Consider the following 21,055-nt stretch of genomic DNA (forward strand, 5'->3'; position numbering starts at 1 on the left):
CGGGTGTGTCGCTGAGTGGGGAAAATTTGTTTGAAACGCAGACGGGTTGGTGGTGAACTGGGGGCTGAAATCTAGAGCTATGCTTCCTACGAACTGTCACCCAGCCGGCCTGCTTACCCGGCTGCTCGGGTGCTTCTGGAGGACCACTAAGTGAACTAACGCTAGGTCTATGTGGCTCCGCGCTAGCAGAGGGGCGGCTATCAGCTGGTCTTTCCATAGCACGGAGCCGGGACTCTAATTCTGACACCCTCGCCTCCAAAGCTACAAAAACACTACATTTATTACAAGTACCATTATCACTAAAGGAGGCAGAGGAATAGCTAAACATCTGACACAGAGAGCAGGAGATAAGGGGAGACTTAGTCAGAGACGGAGAAGCTGAAGTAATAGTAGGAGAGGAAGCCATTGTGGAGCTAAAGCTAGGCTAGGCTAAAGCTAGGCTAGCGCCCTTCTACCACGCCAAGAGAGCAAACCGTGAAACACGAGGAGTTCCCAAGCGTGATGTGCAGCAACAGAAAATGTTTTAAAAGTGCTTATGTGTTAGAAACAGATGTTACAGCAAAGAGATTAAAGATAAAAGCGAGAGAATCTGGAGCAACAAACCGTTGCTCACGCAGTGAAAACAGGAAGTGATACAATACGCCTTACCGCAAACAGGAAGTGACGTCAGCCAGCTCACAACTCTGTCCTATCTGACCATTTCTAAATAACCTTTGACTTGACTTTAATTGAGTTCTACACCCCGAAAATAAAGTTTCATTATAGAAGATCTTTATCAAACAATGCTGTATCAACATTTAAAATCATTGTGTCTTAAGTTAAGAAAGAAAAAACAAACAAAAAAAAAAACATCAGAATCACACATACTTTAATAATCCCAGAGGGAAATTGCTGTTTCAGTATAAACGCCATCACAAACATTTCAGGGGGAGACGATTTACTGAGGCCATGCTGCCAAGGGAATCGCCTTACACGGTGCCCACTGGGCGCTGCCGTTACTCTGTGAAGGGGAGAGTTCTGAGCAGTCTCAGCCATAACAACCCAGGGGTTACATTGATAAGGGAAGGCAATACCCAAATACTTTACAGTGTTTCCCGCAGGAATTTGCTTAGGCGAGGCGGTGAGGTGGGGGTGGGGGGTGGACGACAAGTTTTGCGTGGAGCGGGGGGGAGACAACAAGTTTTGCGCAGACCCTGCCATTCACTATATGCATGCGTGTTAACGTCAAATAAACATGCAAGCATATCGAGTTAGTTTTGTTTTTTTTTGGAATGTTGGCGAGGCGGTAGCGTGACGTTGGCGATAGCGCTGCGGGAAACCCTGCTTTATTTGTTTATAAGACAAGCTGCTCTGACTTTTCTGTCAGCTTTAAGTCTTTTGCTGGCTCAAAATAGCGAATCCAATATTCCAAGTTGTTGGGCTTTTCCGCGCTTCACTTCCAGAATTTTATCCCATCTACCCTTGAGTCCAACCACCGAAGCCAGTCTGCGTACCAGCACAGCCAGCTTTCGGCTCTGCTCCTTCACCTTCCAGATCTGTCCGTTCACCGCCTTAGTGAGCGCGTCATATGCAGCCGGTAGACTGATCAAGGCCAAATGGCTACCGACATCCGCTGTATTTGCTGATACATCAAAAATCCACCAAATCCGAAAAGTAGAAATCCAAGTATCCTGAATCCAAACATGCATACGTTTCAAACATCAAGGAATGACAAAGTCGAAAGACAACGTTTTCCATCCAAGAATATAGGGTGTATCCCACAAAATGAGTCAAATCAGGACCGGACGGGTCCCCCTTTCGTTGCCTACCCGTCGAAAAAGATTTATCAATAGCATTGAGAGAGCAGCTTACCAGGTCCATTATTTTTCAGAGTTTGGGTATTATGAACAAAGTGCTCAAAAAGACAAGACGAAGCAAATAGGAGAGAGGGGGGCAGGGTAGGGCAGAGCAGATAAGGAGCTCCGGAGAGCTGAAAGACACGACCGACCTCCAAGAGAGACAGAACAGAGTGACATGTGTCACACTCAAAGCCCGTGGGCCGAACTTGTATAGCGCTTTATAAACCCCAAAGTGCTTTACACTACAGTCAGCCATTTACCTATTCACACACCCATTCACACCCTCACAGTGGTGAGCTATGTTAGTAGCCACAGATGCCCTGAGGCAGACTGACAGAGGTGAGGCTGTTATACTTCAGTGCCACTGGGCCCTCTGACCACTGCCAGCAGGCAATGCGGGTGAAGTGTCTTGCCCAAGGATACAATGACTGAGATGGTCGGAGAGGGGGATCATGACCTGAGTCAAATCATCTGCCGGGAAATAGGCTAATTGCTGTGTATGGCTCAGATATAAAAGAGCATCCAAAATCTTGTCACCAATTGTATAAAATAAAAAGGAAAAGCTCAGTATTTTAACTGTATTTTAAGAAAGCACTTTATAGGTTTACTCCATGTACCACTTTTTCTTCTTTTGTACAATAAACTCTGGTATAAGTTAAGTGGGGCACAAAACTAAAACATCTATTAACATTAGCAGCAACTGATTTTTTCTGTGATGCATACAACCTGACTTTGATCAATTTTAAATGAAACCGATAAATTGGCATAAACCTTCATGCTTGCTCAGTATGATGTAATGGTTCTAGCTGTCACTCGCCTGATCAACTCCTCCACACTGATTGCCATCACCTGCAAGTAATTCCCTGCTCTAATTACTCCTGTCAGCCAATCCCTATATAAGCACTCCTCTTTCAGTTTGTCTTGGCTGGTTTGCCTGATCTCCAAGATTCTGCACTCCCTCAATCACCAGACGCCCAGCTTCCCTTACACTCTCCAGCATTTGCACTCCTCGCCAACCAGTCTGCTACCCCACACCTCACGCCATCCCAGGTTAGTGGATATTGCCTCCCACTCACCTCTCTACTTTGTGTTCCAGTCTCCCCTCCTGTCTCGATCCGCCAGCACGTCCTGGCTTTCACTCTGATGCACCACAGCCACAGTTCTACTTCACATCCTGGTCCCTGCTCCGACGCACTACCTGTCCCACTTCGTCAGCACGCTTTGGACCCAGCTCCGGAGCTCATCAGGCTCATTCTGTCAGTGCTCCTGCGTCCCATCTGCCCGCTTCATCTCCGCCATCTCCAGTCTTCTTCAGCCCGGTCCTGATCCATCCAACCTTCTATGTGGCAATAAAAGCTCCTAAATCTTCAGCTCTGTGTGCGGTTTGAATTCGGGCTCCAGATCCCAGTCATTACATATGAGTGATTGCTGCAAAGCCATGGACAATGCAGACAATTCTCCCTGTGGCTCTACACTTCTCCAGGAGTGAATGCTGTTTGTCGGGACTTGGATGAAATCAACTGAGTTCCCTTATATAGGAAATTTTTGACCAATCTGTATAATCTGACCCAATCTATATAATATGATTGAATTTGACTTTGTAAAGTGCCTTGAGATGACATGTTTCATGAATTGGCGCTATATAAATAAAATTGAAAAAACCACCACACTAGAAATGTTGTTTAAAATGGGCTAAATGTAATAAAAGTTTTATACATAAAACTATAAATAAAGGCTCACTCACATTGTTTATTTATTGAACAGAAAGGATTCACACCAATCCTTCAGTGAGCCAGCAAGGACAACCAACACTAGATAGTTGCACACAAAACGTAAATGTAACGTGTGCAAATCCAGTATTTTTATTGGATGATCCGAGCTTGAGGCCATAGGATTTATCCCCCACGGCTGCCTACCGATAGTGTCTTGGGCATGCGCTCAGCGATTTCAGATATTCATTAGTTGGTGGGCCAGCCCCATATCAAGGCACCTCAAGAGGATTTAGCCTAACTGAGCTTGTCAATATATATACACATATACAAATGCTTATAACAGAATTTTGTTGGTAAGGGAATCGGTCTTTTTACAATATTACTCATGTTCCACTGATTATTGAGAACATAGAGCTCCACAGCAACATCTGGTGGGGCCAGGCCCCACAGGCCCCACACGCAGAGACCTCATGGACAATAAAGTATTTGAGGATTTGCTCTTTGTTAAAGTGATGCTTGTCACATTATCCTTCCAGATTTAGCTTCAACACTTGATTCTATAAGTCTTCCACTCTACCGAAACTGGATTAATATTCAAAGACTAGGGAAGGCCAGTCACATCCAGTAAACTCATTTTTGCCATAACCATTTTCACTGTAGATTTTGCCAAACATGAAACATTACACAACTAAAATTAGGTATGCCAAGGAAATCCTCAGACCAACCCAGACCATTCTATCCTCAACAGCATGGACTGTTGACACAAGGCTGAATGGATCAATGATCTCATCCTCTTTATGCCAGATTCTGCCCCTACCATCTGTGGCTCAGCAAAAAGAGGGAAAAAAAATATCAAGTCACTTCAAAGTACTAGTTTAGTCTAAAGCAGAATTACTATGCACAACCAGGCGAGAAAATGCATTTTTTTTTTTTTTTTGCTTCAGATTTGTTGTTGTCAATAGAAAAAAAAATATTGTGGGGATTTTCTTTAGAGTAAAATAGAGAACTTTAGAGATCTTGAATATAAGCCATGAAGACATTTAATCAATATATAGCACATTTTCCAACTTCATCAAGTTCAAGCATGCATAAAGACATTAGAAGTTACTTGCAACCTTGACTATTACTTACATATGCAAGCATTTTTACAGAGCAAAGGCACATCACAACCAACCTGTAGCTTAAAACTATTTGTTAATAAGCCACAAAAATATCTGACCATGATCATTTTTGTTATCTATATCATGTTTGGTTTCTCATTTGGTCCCACATGCAGGCAGAACCAGAGGTGAAGTGAAGAGTATTTAATAATGAAAATCTACAGGGGTGGGACAATGAAACTGAAACACCTCTCATTTTAGTGTGGGAGGTTCCATGGCTAAATTGGACCAGCCTGGTGGCCAATCTTAATTAATTGCACATTGAACCAATAAGAGCAGACTGTGAAGGTCCAATTAGCAGTGTAAGAGCACAGTTTTGCTCAAAATATTGCAATGCACACAACATTATGGGTGACATACCAGAGTTCAAAAGAGGACAAATTGTTGGTGCACGTCTTGCTGGCGCATCTGTGACCAAGACAGCAAGTCTTTGTGATGTATCAAGAGCCACAGTATCCAGGGTAATGTCAGCATACCACCAAGAAGGACGAACCACATCCAACAGGATTAACTGTGGATGCAAGAGGAAGCTGTCTGAAAGAGATGTTCGGGTGCTAACCCGGATTGTATCCAAAAAACAAAACCACGGCTCCCCAAATCATGGCAGAATTAAATGTGCACCTCAACTCTCCTGTTTCCACCAAAACTGTCCGTCGGGAGCTCCACAGGGTCAATATCCACGGCTGGGCTGCTATAGCCAAACCTTTGGTCACTCATGCCAATGCCAAACGTCGGTTTCAATGGTGCAAGGAGCGCAAATCTTGGGCTGTGGACAATTTGAAACATGTATTGTTCTCTGATGTATTGTCCACCTTTACTGTTTTCCCCACATCTGGGAGAGTTACGGTGTGGAGAAGCCCCAAAGAAGCGTACCACCCAGACTGTTGCATGCCCAGAGTGAAGCATGGGGGTGGATCAGTGATGGTTTGGGCTGCCATATCATGGCATTCCCTTGGCCCCATACTTGTGCTAGATGGGCGCGTCACCGAACCATTCTGGAGGACCATGTGCATCCAATGGTTCAAACATTGTATCCTGAAGGAGGTGCCGTGTATCAGGATGACAATGCACCAATACACTTAGCAAGACCGGTGAAAGATTGGTTTGATGAACATGAAAGTGAAATTGAACATCTCACATGGCCTACACAGTCACCAGATCTAAATATTATTGAGCCACTTTGGGGTGTTTTGGAGGAGCGAGTCAGGAAACATTTTCCTCCACCAGCATCACATCGTGACCTGGCCACTATCCTGCAAGAAGAATGGCTTAAAATCCCTCTGACCACTGTACAGGACTTGTATATGTCATGCCCAAGACGAATTGACGCTGTATTGGCCGCAAAAGGAGGCCCTACACCATACTAATAAATTATTATGGTCTAAAACCAGGTGTTTCAGTTTCATTGTCCAACCCCTGTAAGGACTTACGATGTTGATATGAAGATAATAGTACATAGGATCGGGGTGAGAGAAACAACTGTGAATGGAAATATCTAGTTGAGAACAATGGGAACCAATGAGTTTATATACTGAGGGAAAAGTAGAGAATGAAAACTGAATGAACATGACTTATTCAGGGGATAATGTGGAGCAACTGAGGCAGAAGAAAGCAGGAAGACCAAGGGAACGAGACTAATTAACACAAATGGAGCTGAACTTAGACACAAAGAAACTTTAACAAAGGTGAAAAAATTAACACTGAACTGAGAGAAATACATTGAAAAGTACCACACAGAACTCAAGTATACAGTAAGAAAGTAAATGGAAACACTGTACTAACAATAATGAACACAGAGAAATGAACTGAATATGTTAGGACACAAATTAAAAAAACTAGGAAAAGAGGAGAACACAATTAGAAATAAAAACCTAACCTCAAACTCTCATACAGTAGATTGTAACAGTGTCGTTTAATATCTGAGGTGGGTTGATTCTTGACGCCAAAAAAGATATAAACCAAATTTCAGGAACCACTGAATTAGTGATAAGGTATAGATGCTTGAACTTACTACCAACTGTTGTGCTTTGGAAGAGGAATGCAGAAACTGACAGTGGTGGAGATGAGCTGAGTCTTTAGTTAAAAAATACAATGAAAACTTACAGGTTTTTACTTGAGGAAAGCAGGACATGTAAAGCAGAGGGGAAGAATCTGGCAAAAAAAATAAAAAGGGAACCTTAACACTGAGGCAGGGGTGGAGACCAGCTGTGGGAAAGTATTGCGTGTTGCTACGTTTACGCTGCAGGTCCTGATGCTCAATTCCAAATTTTTGCTGAAATCAGATTTTTCTCTGAAGAGTTCAAGACTGCAAGGTGACCCTCAAGTGCAGATAAGAGAAAGAGATATCATAAAGCAGTGCATTATTTTACGGAAGTAATGGTGAAGGTAAATGTTTCGTAAAAAAATAAATAAAAAAAATGAACAAATAAAAAAACGTGATACTGGTTGGTCTCCCCCTTGTTATTATTAGAAAGCTGTTGAGCAATGGGAGCTGAAAAATATTAATACCACATCATAGCAAGACAAAGTAGGGTAAGAAGGAAGCAGCACAGCTATTAACAACGGTCTTTTGTGGAACGCTAACTGCTACTGCTGTGTGTGGATGTGTAGTTGGAGCCAGGAGAGTGACGTAAAAGATGGATAAAATGTGACATTACCGTTCAGACTGCAAACACTTTTGTATCCAAATTAGTATCACATATGGAAGTGACAGAAATCAGATTATTTTTTTGGGTGAAGAGATCGGAATTTGGCCGTTCACACTGCTATAAAAAAGACATATATGGGTTGCATATGGGCAAAAAGATCGGATTTGGGTCACATTTTCCTGCACTGTGAACGTAGCCTATGAGACTAATTATTACAGATAACACATAGAGCTGAATCTAGATGCATAAGGATATACATATAAAAAAGGGGGAAAGTCCAACACCAACAAGAAAATAAATCTAAATAAACAGAGGTATTTAACAAAAATAAACAAACTGATATAGAAAGTCCTTAAATGACAATATAAAAAGGAATATGGCAAGACCTTACTAATAACTAACTAAACACAAACATCCGTAGATCATGAAATCAACTTAAAAACTAAAAACAGCCCATTATCAGTATGAACTATTTCATGACGATCAGATTTCCAAGAAAAATTGACACTTCAACCCATCATAGGAAACAACTTTATTTACATCTAATTTCCAGACAGCATCCACTGTTCGTATAACGTGCAAATTTTTTTTTTCTGTGATGAACCTGGGTAGGCAAGGGACATGAATTTCAAGCCGCACGTTGTTTTGTGTTTTAAGGGTTTTATTATAAAGATAAGGTGAAAGTCACAGATCCTCTGCAGGTGCAAGCTGACATGGTAGTGTGGAGAGCTGGCTTAGGCTGGCTTCACATTGACCATGTTCTGTGTTTGCTCTGTCATCTATTGCAGCAATCCATACTAAATGCGTGTAGCATACATTCATGCATTCAGACATCTTCCCCTCTTATTTAGAAATTTTCTGGATCCACTTTACTCTTCCTGTGTCTGTCTTCCTGTCTGGCTCATCTGTTTTTTTTAGAAATTTACGCCCTTTTCTCCGTCATCCATCAAAAATAGACTTGATCTGTATTTCTGATGACTTATGGAGGAGGGCTGTCTCTCACGTTGCAGAACCTTGGAGTGGGAATTACCCCATCATCTAGAAACGCTTCTATTTGCAGTGCAGAAAAACACATGGATGATGGAGTCTGTGTGAATCAGGGGTCAGTCACTGCAGTGGTATCAAACAGAATAGCAGAAGCTTGTTCAGAATCTGGGCAATAGCCTTGGGTCATGGAGAATATAGGGCAGGAATGCAGGATTTAGGCAAAGTTGTGGTCCAATCCAGGTCAAGTCTTTGTACATGTTTGACAAGGACAAGGCATGGAAATCCAGGAAACGAAATCAAGCTCCATGACATGGTAAACAGAAATGAAAGGAATGCTGGACATCTACTCGCATAAGCCTTCAATAATCTGGTGCTGTCTTCTTCTTCTTCTTTATGGTTTTTTTTCTGCCGGTTGGCACGCAACGAAACGGTGCATTACCGCCACCAACTGGTTTGGAGTGTGGATCAGAATGACTTATAAATTAAACCAAACAACCATAACAAAACAAACACCCAAAAAAAAAATAAATAAATAAAAAAAATAAAAAATTAAATCCTATCAATTAAATTACTTAATCTAAGATAATGAAACATAATCCCATAACACTCATCTCTTGAATTACTTCTAAGCATTTCTATTAAATCAAATTTTATTCTTTTCCTTTTTAAATTTTTAACCATTTCCCTTCTTTCTTCTTCATATTTCTTACAGTATATCATAATATGCTCAACTGTTTCTTGTTCCCCACAATACTCACATCTTCCAGTGTTATGCTTCCCTATTTTGAATAATGTTCATTTAATCCTGTGTGCCCAAATCTAAGTCTTGATATGATTGTTTCTTCCCTTCTGCTCCTCCCTGCACAACTCATTTCTCCCACTCTCCTCTGAATCATGTACAGCCACCGTCCTTTCCTCTCTTCCTCCCATTGCTTTTGCCACCTTTCCTTCATCTTCTGTTTAATAACGCTCTTTACTTCCATCTTACTAACTTTAATTAAGATATCTATGTTTTCTCTAATTGTAGCCTCCTTTGCAACCTTATCTGCCATTTCATTGTCTGCAGTGAATTTTTACAGACTAGTCAACAAGTGTGATGAATGAGCTTAATTGCAGCTGAGCAGTGAGGGAGACTCACAGGTGTGGTGTATGAATCTGATTACAATGAAGCCTGAAAAGAGTGTCAGGATGAAGACAACAGACAGACCAGATAATGACAATTTTTATTTGATTATCATTGGTTTTTCTTACTTGCAATACATTTTGCTAAAATACTCAATTAGTACTAAACAAATTTGATTATACCATTATTTTTCTTTCTCACTCATAGTTGGAAATTCTTTTTTGTTTATCAGTGAATGCACAATGAGCCAAAGACAACACTTCAGCATTAAGCTGTGGTTCAGTTTTAATTAAACTTTACAGTCAACATTTGTCTAGTTCTTAAAAAACCCAAATTATTATTAATATTATACCCAAATCTTTAATAATCTTTACGAGCTCAGGACATTAGATGCAAAGTGGTCGTAGTTAAAAGATAAATCCCACCACTTTATCTGTACACTCTAAAGCTTAGTCCACATGTTGTGTCGGACTTGTTTGCACTCAGTTTTCTTTGGAGACTATTGAGAAGTTTGAGGCTACATACTCAACATTCTTATGAAGGGTTAGGGGTTTATTTGTCTACATACATTTCAAAAGGAATATAGAAGACAGTTATAGGGTCAAATTGAGCACCTATGGTAAGCTCCCTAAAATCAGCAGAACTGAAAATAGCTGAATTTGTTTTGAGAGCTTTAATACTGTAATTGCATTTCATTATAACCTTAATATATTGTTAGAAATATTAATAGCTATATAGGGTAAAATGTGTATTTCAATCTGGAAACACAAATTCATGTCTGGTGTGTTGAAATGAAATATTATACTTACATTCTTAGAATTATTGTTAGGGTTTTGTAAGTGTAAATAATTTTTGGTTCTATAACATTTAGGTTATTTGCATGATTCTTTTCAAAAATATGTCTTAAATGACTTTTTTTCCCTGAACCCTTTTCAAGTCATTAAATCTTCCTCACATACTATTGGTATTTCACAGATCAGATTTACTTATCGTTTCCTGACACTTATAAAGTCCTCCTCAAGCAACTAATTAAAGTCATTTTAGAGGTCCGCTTCTCATCACCTCTTAAGCATAAAGTGAAGATATTTACATAAATGTATTTATGCCCCAAAGACATATAGACATAGGCAATACAGATACACATTTTAGAAAAAAAGTGACCAGGGAGTAGCTCAATTGCTTAATTTGGGTTAAAAGAAAAATAAAACTAATAAAAAGAGAGTATCAGCAAATTATATCCTTATCTTCCTCACTACAAACATACACAAAAGGCTCGTGAGTCAACACTAACATGCACTCACAGATCTTTCTATAGGTGTGTTTGTCATAGAGCCATGGGACTAAAACCAGTGCATGGAGGACACTGGGAAGGATTGCAAACACCCCACATTCCTACACGCAGACACGTATACGTTAACACATATAGATGCCTTCTCTCTCTCTCTTTCTCTCTCTCTCACACACACGCGCACACACACAAGGGAGCAGGATAAAAATACCGTGCTGACAAGTCAATTAATCAGATGTGAAGGTGCTGAGCAGAACAATCCTTTACAAGGCTGGAGTTCTAAGGTTCAACAATACTGTGTATGTGTGTGTGTGTGTGTGTGTGTGTGTGTAATACTGAAGTTTCTGTGCTTAATAACCTGTGTCATAAGTTGTTGATCAGAACATTCTGAAGAAATAAACTGAAACACCAGAATTGTTCTTGTGTCCGATAGGAGACGCAATATTTATTTGTCCCCTCAAGCTCAAGTTACATCTACAATTACATTTTTTTCAAACTGAATATATTTATTTCTTGGTTTGTTTTGGTTAATATTGTTGACTTAGTTGTTTGATGGTAACATTTGCCTCAAAAGCTCTTTTCTTTGAATGAAAGAGGTAAATTCTCCTCTCTGCTTATGACCTCAGGAACAATTTATGATGTTTGCTCAGAATGTACTATGCCTTTAGAAATACACATCAGAAGGAGTCTGAGATAGTGTCCTGGTTAAAAATGTGTATGTTTATACATTCACAGAAGCATTCGTGGTGGATACTGGTCTTTTCCCCCATTCACCACCTCACATTGTTAAAGTTTTTATACACCATCGTGCATCATTTTGTACCCACTTTGGGGACATTTCACACTCCTGGTGTGAGAACCAATAATTTCTTTTGAATATCTCTTGATATACATCATGTCAGTGAAGCTATTTTAAAGTAACCACGTACAAATTGATATTAAAAGCCAAGTTTAAATACCCAACTTATATTCAACTTAAAATATAAATTACCAACTTAAAAGAGATACTGCATACTACAGTAGATGTGAATGTAGATGTTTTCATGCTGCCATCGAGCTATCCATGGCATTGATTTACAGTGAAATTCTGTACATTACCTAAGAAATCCTGTGGAAAATGTAACACACACATCCAGTACACATAAAACACAGCCAAACTAGCATCAAGCATTATGATTTAATTTAACCATTAGCCAATACAACATAATTATGAACAGAAATTGAGTTACCTTCATACATGCAAACATGACGTAGTTCCCGTCGATCACTGTTGAGTTCAGCTGCTCAAGTGGTCGATTGGCCCTTTAGTCCAATCACTTTTGTCCATGTAAACGGAACAACTGTTAGTTCTTTTTCTGAAGACTATAACACTTGAATGTGCTACAGATTCTTTGATAAACATAGTGGATCCAACAGAAAGCCCAAAAATTCAAACAGAAAATGAATTTCAATATGCAAAAAAGCATGTGTCCCAAAGGTTATAAGAGGTTTTTTTTTTTTTTTTATCAAAGTCACAAATGGTGCATTGAGGTAGCTTTCTTTTGGTGAGTGTGTTTTTGCCCCCCCAAAAAATTGAAGGACTTTTAGGCAGTTTTTCTTTTGTTTTTCTTTCTTTTACATTTTTATCTTTTCCAGTTTTCAACCTGACAATTACCGACCAATCCAATTTGCTGCTGATTTATCGGGAGTGTTTCTGGGATTCTACGGGTAGGTCATTGTAACATTTGGCCCAGTTGTGGAGTCAAAGCAATACAATTAAATGTACTTCATAATCCATAATGATCAGTGGGACTTGTCAGCACCTCTCAAATGTGTTGACTTTTGTTTGAAATCGACGGTGTGACTGACTGGCATCTCCTTAGCAGTGCTGAAAGCAGTCAATCAGCGATGGCTACTGCAGTAATAACAGGGATGTGTGCGCTCCCCCAGGAAGAGCTGTCAGGTCAATGGATCATTGCCATTCTGACACACAAACACACATATATATATACTGACTCACACAAAAACTGAAGCAATGCATCCATCCGCTTATAAAACATGCTGCCACTTTGGTTGTGTGTACACAGTAAAACACTCAAGCACACATAGTTTTTGCTTCTGTCCCCTTTTAAAAATTACATACAGACCCCATTAGATGGATGTGCACACACATACAACCAAACATTTAAACTTCATTATCTGAAAACAGCTGGACTACATACAATAAAAAAAGCAGTTCAAGGATGTACATATCTAAAAGTAAAAAGGATATTATGATCAATGCAGCAAGTGAACTGAACTTTTCAGGTTCACAGCATTTTCCTGTCTATTCCAGGAGGGTTTTTATAATCAGTTCAGAGAGACAGCAGAGCTCTGAAAGACAAGTGACCTGAATCAGAGTATTTGTGGCAACTCTAACATTCACCGCGTAAAATAATTTTTGAAAATATTTCCACTGCATGTTTATTAACTGCAGAAAACCGTTGTGTTGATCCATCCATCTATTTGTCCGCTGTCTTCTGCTTATCCAAGTTTGGGTTGAATAAGTGACAGGTCCAAGAGGAAATCCACACATCCATCTCACCAGCAACACTCTTCAGCTCACTCTGGGGTATCCCAAGGCATTCCCAGGTAGAATAGATATGTAGTCCTGCCACCATGTTCAGGGTCTGTTTTCCATTGGAAAATAGGTGAACCATCTCAAAAGGGAGGCACACAGGAGGTATCGAATCAGCTGCCTGAAACACCTTAACAGAGTCCCTGCAATGGCATTGATTGCAAATTATGTCAAAATGCTAAAGTTAACATAGCACAAAGCGCATGCACTACCACCATTTTTGATTCAGACAAAATGGTAAAACTTGTATAGTTTATTTGTACAAGTCAAATAGTGAACAGATCTGTCCTAAATATCTTCTCAACACAAAGATTGTAACAACAAAACACTGCTGCTTTGGTGTCTGCCGGGCTAACTTGCAATATAGTGATCATGACCACATGGTCTTTTTTTAGACCCTGAAGGAATGCTGAGTAATGTCAACACTTGATATGAGCTTGTAAGCAGGAAAGCTTTACTGTGGAAAACGTGCCCAAAGATACCTACATATGCTTTCTACACTTCGTCTGTGGTAAGGGGCCAACAATTGAATTTTCAAACCCAATACCAGCATCTGTAACACCTGTGCAGGTAAGTTTATTTGGCTTCTTCTTAATGGAATACAAATGTTATACAATTCATGACATCCCTCATCATTGTAATCGTTAACACACCACACACTTGGGCTAAAATGGTCTATGATATAGACTGGTGGTCTATTTGATTGTCAAAAGGGGTGTTTGTGATTTTGTTTGTGTGTCTGAGGAGGGGTATTTGCTTGAAGGTGCGATGGGATGTGAATTAAATGGTCTAGCTCTATCTGTCTGTCTGTCTGCAGAAGCTTTAGATGGGCTGAGAACTGGAGTGTGCAATAAACTTGATTGTAGTGCTGCAATAGGCTCCTCGCAGGTGCGCTGAATGAAGCTTACAAAGTATGGAGCAGGAGCCCTCATTCACACATCATCAGCCATCCGTTCATTTTTGCTTTGTTGCAAATCGAAACCATTCTGGTCATTGTGATAACTCCCACTGGATCCATGGCACTCGAAGCATGAATGGATCATCCAGTGTGGATTGCCGCACGGCATGTTTAGCATTGGATGATGGAGTGGACATGGAACGCAGTCCGTGTGGAGCTGGCTGGAGAGGTGTGGATGCATGCAGACAGGCCACAATCATAACACTTCCTAATCCATCCATGTATCTTGTTTAATACAATTAGAAACCCCCCCAAAAAAATTCTGGATTTGTTTTAAAAGACAATGTCTAAAAAGTTTGAGTAATATTATTTTTTCTTTATGGTTTCATGAGGTAACTTCTGCTATGACTTGGCATTATATACAAGTCTTTGATTGACCAGGAATCCCTCTTCTCAAAACCCTTCTCCTCCACCCCAAAATGGTCTTTCTCTGATCAGTTCAGCTATATCTACTTATTGCAGTGGATGATCAATCGGGATCAGTGTAATCATTTGAATATTTTCACGAGAGATTTATGTTCTGTGATTGTCTGAGAATAAAGTAACTGTTCAGGTCAGAAATCTAAACAGCTTCAAATCAGATAATTGAGTTTTTCCAGTGCTTTAACTTTCACAACTACAATCTAATAATATTTTATACATATATTTAAATACACAAATGCATAACTGAATTGGAAGCAAATAAGACACTTTTCAAAGCGTTTGCATATAAAAATCTGAGAAGTGTGGTGTGCATCTGTATTCATATCTCCACAAGGCAACACCTTGTAGAGCCATGTTCCAGTACAATTATGCCCAAAAGTCTTTTTGGGTGATTTTCTACCAGCTTTGGAAATCTAAAGACAATTGCTTCTCTCACTTCTGTGTCAAAAGGTCAAGCTTGGTCAGATTAGATGGCAATCGTGTGTGAAGATTGATTGTCAACAAATTCTCAATTGCATTTAGGGCTATCACTACGCCCTTCAATGATCTATTTTAGCTCTAATTGTATGTTATGTGTCACTGTCCTGCTGGAAAGCAAACCTCCACTCCAGTCTCAAGTCGTTTGCAAACTTTAAGAAGTTTTGTTCAGGTGTATCCCTGTGTTATCAAGCTTCCCATCCTCTCTATTTCAGCTTCACTGTTCCTGCATCCATTTGGCAGCAAAACTACCAAGTACCATTGTGGGAATGGCATGTCCTGGCTGATGTGCACTCTTTTTATCCACACACACATTTAAGCCCTAATTGTTCATATCCCTGGCAGATTTAGACATAGAAAAAAATAGACATTTTTAACATATAACCAAGATGTTTGCCAGTGCAGCAATCACATCCTTCTTATAACTGCTGGCCAGCTTTTGCATTTTCTATTGGTATTTTAGCCCAGCCTTTTCCATTTTGAGAAGATACATTAAACTCTGGGAGATGTTCAACGGTTGGCATGTTGTTCTATGACCAAATCGTGATTTAAACTTCTCCATTACAGTACGCCTACCTGTCTGCTGTTTTCCTTGGTGCTCATTATGCTGTTTTTTTTCTTCTAACAAACCTCAAACAAACTGCCACAGAACAGATGGATTTACAGTGACACAAAATTATACACAGGGGGACTTTGTCTGCCAACAAGGTGACTTTTAAAGGGAATTAGTTGCAAGTGATGGTGTTTAGGGGTACCAGATAAAATGGGGTATACAAATACATGCCACATTTTTAGATGTTTGTTTGTAAAACATTTTTGAAGCCACAAACAAAGAAGAAAAAAAACACACTTCCAATTTGTTGGCATAATGTGACAGAATGAGATGAAGTTCAAGGTATTATTACTTCTGAAAGGCAGCGTGTTGGACTTGATGTCACTTTACAACATTCTTACGTTATTCTACATAGTTTGAAAATCATTTTACTGCATATGTGTAAAATAATCTCACTGGTTGGTCCACATTATGTTACTTCAACCCTTCCTCAAAGCTGCTCTGCACTGGCTTCTATTTGTTCTATAATTAACCTAAGGGCTTCAGTAAGATGACGCTTATATTCAATTGGGTTGTTTTTACTTAAGCCCCTTTTAACCTGCAAAACAAAGAAACAGATTGAATAGGTCACGGTTAAGAAGGCAGTCTTTGTATGTTTTAAGTAAGCCAACACTTGAAGAGCTGAACTCTAGGCTAATGAAAGATTGACATAGGATATGTGGTTAATTGACAGCACAACCCCTCAGCCTTCTCATATTTCTAGAATCTTACAGCACAATTAAACACATTAAAAACTTAAAGTTTCTCCTGTTTAAATCAAACATCACACAAAACGCCAATCTGATCACAAATTCACTGACAGTTCTTTAATATTGTTCTACAAGTGTTTCATTATAGATAGAAAGTAGGGTAAAAATAAAAAATGAACAGTTTTCTTTCCTGTTGATGTCCATCTTTCGTTCCTTTTGAATGAATTTGTTAAAATTCTATCTCCAAGAAATGTGTTTTAACATTTTTCTTCTGCTTAAGTTAAACAGCCGGGAGACTCAAAGTCTTGTCGTTTTCAAGCTGACTGCTGGTCCACACATCATCAGCGTCAACAGAAGAAAGCTCTAATCCAAAATGAGCTCAGTATTTTTTGTCCAGTTGTTAACCTGTAAATAAATAGTATATCCAGGATCCAAATATTAGTTTTGATTTTTTTTTTTAAATATGATGTTCAACTTTATATTTAACGGTTTTCAACAAAAGAGTACGTAGAACAGCTCTACCAAAATATTGTGTTAATTTGGTGAAAGGTTATTGGCAAATAGTAGCTCCAAATCATTACTCATCAAAGAAGAGAAAAAATGGTTGGTTTATCACATTGTGAATTCAAATTCACAATTCTGATAGATAAGCAAGGAGCTTATCTATCAGAGGAGCTATTGAAGAGCTACAAATGTCCAAGAGTCTGTAGGAAGACTCTCTTGACATGACAACTGTTAAGACCTGAACATTTAATGCCCATGTATTTGAACCACTCAAACTAGTACGCCACTAAATAAATAAATAAAATGAAAACTGAGAAACTACCAGATCTCCTCTTTCCGAATTCTTTTAAAAAGCAAGCGTCATTGTTACTTTTCTGCTGCTGCTCATTCTGGCCCGTCGTTTTCTTTATGTATTACTGTCTAGTAGTTACAGTCAAGTGGGCAGATTGAGATTACAACATTTACGTCACACAAGCTTTGAGGTTGAAAGGCCAGTAAAGCGGACTGGTAGGCATGATTTAGTTTTTTTTCAATTAAACAGTTTATTTCAAACAAATATGCAAAGAATTTAGTCTTGCAAGACACAATATAATGAAAACTATAAGAAGTCCTGTTTGCCACAACCCATTGTAAGATAATGGGCTCTCAACAGATGAGAGCAAAACCTAACTTTCTAGCTTACAACCAACACTAAACATCACCCTGAAATCCCTAAGCATCTTTGGGAACTTGACAAATCGATTCAACTACAATTCAGAAGGCTAAGATGTGATTATAAATGGATTAATGCACGACTTTAAAATGACTTTGAGGCACCATTTGCTATCAAAGATGCCGGACATCCCAGGTGGCAGAAATTCTGCTTAGACACTGCACACTGAAGTATGTGATTGGTTAGTTCTTTTAAATGTGATTGTTTTCCCAATAACAAAACAATGCTAGTGTAGAGAGCTCAGAAACAATAACACAGAAACAAATTTTCCGTGATTACACTTCTGCATTTCGTTGATTGTTTGCCACTGACTTTCCTGACTTATTTTATTAAGTAGCGAACACCTACAAGAAAAAAAAAGTTTTCCAAAATCTCAAACTAACCAACAAACTTGTTGTGAAATTCTGTCTGATACAGAGGCTCAGTCTGGCCCTGATTCACTGCCGGTTCCCAGTCATACAAATCAGGCTGGAGAGAAATAGAAGTGTCTGTACTGTGATTCCCACAAAGTTGCTGTACCTTTATCCATTATTTGAGCAAGGCAGCCACCAGCAGGGCTTGTAAAAAAAAAAAAGAAACAATTCCTGTCACCAGAAGGAAACGACCTCTCCTTGAAGATCCTCTCATTCCGTTCACTCTGTTCAATCACAGCCGTCTGTCCTCTTCCACTTCATCTTCACAGTTTTTTTTCTTCCCCCATTTTCGTTCCCCTGCGTATCTCTAAAGGTCAACTGACTTTGGACTCACGGTGGTTATGATTTCAGAAAACGAACTTAGCTCCCTTGCACGTTACAGTGAAAGGACATCCTCAGCAGGGCTCCGATTTAAATGTAAATGAAACATGTCCAGGCAGAGGTGCAGACAGTTCGGATAGAGCAGACGGGGGTAAACAGGCTGGTTTTAATGACCTTTCATATCATGCAGGAACATGGATGTTTACAAACAAACAGAAAGCGGTCAGACTTGTTTACCAATTAAACAGCGGTGACAGATGTGTTTACAATCCACCATCGCCGCCAGCCTTTGATGATTTTAATATTCATACCTGCGCTCTGCGAAAAATCACGCTCTCCACAGAACAGGAATGCAATTTGAATATTGGTGAAGTTTAAAGCAAGAGGGAAAAAATGTTGAAAGAAAAGAAAAAAAGCTGCACAACTTAATTAGACTGAATTTGTGGAAATGGATGATAAAGTAATTTCAAATTCTTACTAAACATCGATTTTTGTGATGTTATGAATGTTGGAGTAGCGGGAAATAATCAGTTTCAGTAATCAGGGGTATATTAGATGACTTTAGAATATTTTTGCAGCAGTATTGCTTCTGACTTGAGCATTTGCCTTGATTTATTGCTTTTGTTTTCATCATTCTCTGCAGTGCTGTTCACTATAGGGGTAGCTTCCTATAAAAATGATTCATTATCTTTTTCCATGTTCACATTTTTTTTGTGGCTGCTGTAGACAGGTGAAGAGAAGGGATAGGAGCAAAAATAGAAAACCTGGAGGTTTATATCTCACAGTTACTCAGTTCCTTCCAAAACTGTAATCTAGGAAGTGTTGAAAATAAAAGTGAAATGGGATGTATTAGGTATTGACGGACAGTCTTTCTTTATTCGTTTCCTCTCAAAGCTATACATAAAAATGCACTATACACAATAAAACATATTATTCCCCTGAAATCTGACTGCAGTGCACACAATAAAGACTCATTTGTCCCAGTTCAGACAGAAATGTGTCTGCCGTAAAACTGAAACAGAAACACTGATATATCTGTTCTGGGCATAATTTATTTCTTTTATTTGACAGACACAAAAATGTAGACATATAGTAAAGAAATTATATAATCCAGCAAATTGTCATTGGTTGAAACTACTGTGAAGACTTCAGCCTCTCCACATTGTGTAAAATCTAAGCGGATGGATGAGGAATTATAACAAACTTTACCTGTACATCTGCTTTTATTTAGCCAGTGCGGCTTTCTTAAAATTTGAATTGGCTTTAAAACGACCGGTCTTTGGATTTACTACAACGATTAGGCATTAGGTTATGAACAATGCGTTGCACAATTATTGTCACGGTCCCTTGATGTTTGTGTTTTGATTTTCTTTTTTGTAAGTATTTTCACTAATTGTTAAGTTTTCTAGATTGTGTATTCTTTAGTTATTCCTTTATGCTATTTATCCTTAGGTGGTCATCTATATTTTAGTCCTCTTTGGATTAGTGGATTCTGTTCTTTGTTCATTTTATGTACATTTTGTAATATTCCCTATTGGATTCCTTCAGTTCACTTCAGTTTCAGTTCATTTCACTCTTTACCTCAGCTCCTCTGTTCTCTTTAGTTTCAGCTTTGTTCTTATTCACCTGTGCCTGTATACACAAAGATTCCCAGTCCTCTCTGAGAGCTTCTATCATAGCCTAAATATTTCTACCTAGGAGTCTTAGTTTAAGAGTGATTCAGATCGCTGCAGAGAGCAACTCTGAGTAAGGAAATTAGATACATTTTTCATCTTAGTGTGGAGGTGTGGCTGACCCCGTTGCTAGGTGAGACTTTGTCTTCTAAGAGCTGTGATTGGTTCATAGTATTATAAAAGAAAAAAAACAACAACAACATATGCTTTCCTTGTAATCGAAGGAGATAAATTAACTGATTAGACTGGATTAATAAATGTGTGACATGATGATCAAACTTGACAAAATTAATTGATTGTCACACACAATTAAAATGTTTGAATGTACATTATTTAAATCCTGATCATTATTTTGATCTGCTTTTTTTTTTTTACTCACCAGTCATTTTACTACTTTATCTATTTGATATTAATGCAAACTCACCTGTCAGAATTTTTCTGGGATTGCCTGCTGGTTTAAAGTATTTTGCAAAACGACTAACATGAAATGCAGAAATTAAGGTGGCACATACCAAACAGCATGCAGCTCACAGCTCTTTTTGTTTGCTTTGCACCAGTCTGGTGAGAAGCGCTCTGTGCACCAATCAAAAGCGAGGAAATGACATCATGCCAGCAAACTTCTAGATCACCATTTAGGTTACTGACATTATCCTCCAATACAGAAAATACTTTCTCACCATTTTATACATATTCTTTGTAAATGTCTCCACTTTTTATTCATGATTATTCAATAATTTTTCTATTTATTTATCCTCAATAAAATTACAATACTAGAACCACACCTTTAACCCATCGGGCCACTGAAACTAATTAATTTCCCCCATGAGATGATAAAGTTTATCTTATCCACGTATTAATAATTGTATGATTGTTAAAAACACACTTTATGAGCTCATTTCCTCCACTGTTTAGGTGTTGGA

This window comes from Fundulus heteroclitus, chromosome 3, assembly GCF_011125445.2.
Source record: "Fundulus heteroclitus isolate FHET01 chromosome 3, MU-UCD_Fhet_4.1, whole genome shotgun sequence".
Lineage (NCBI taxonomy): Eukaryota > Metazoa > Chordata > Actinopteri > Cyprinodontiformes > Fundulidae > Fundulus > Fundulus heteroclitus.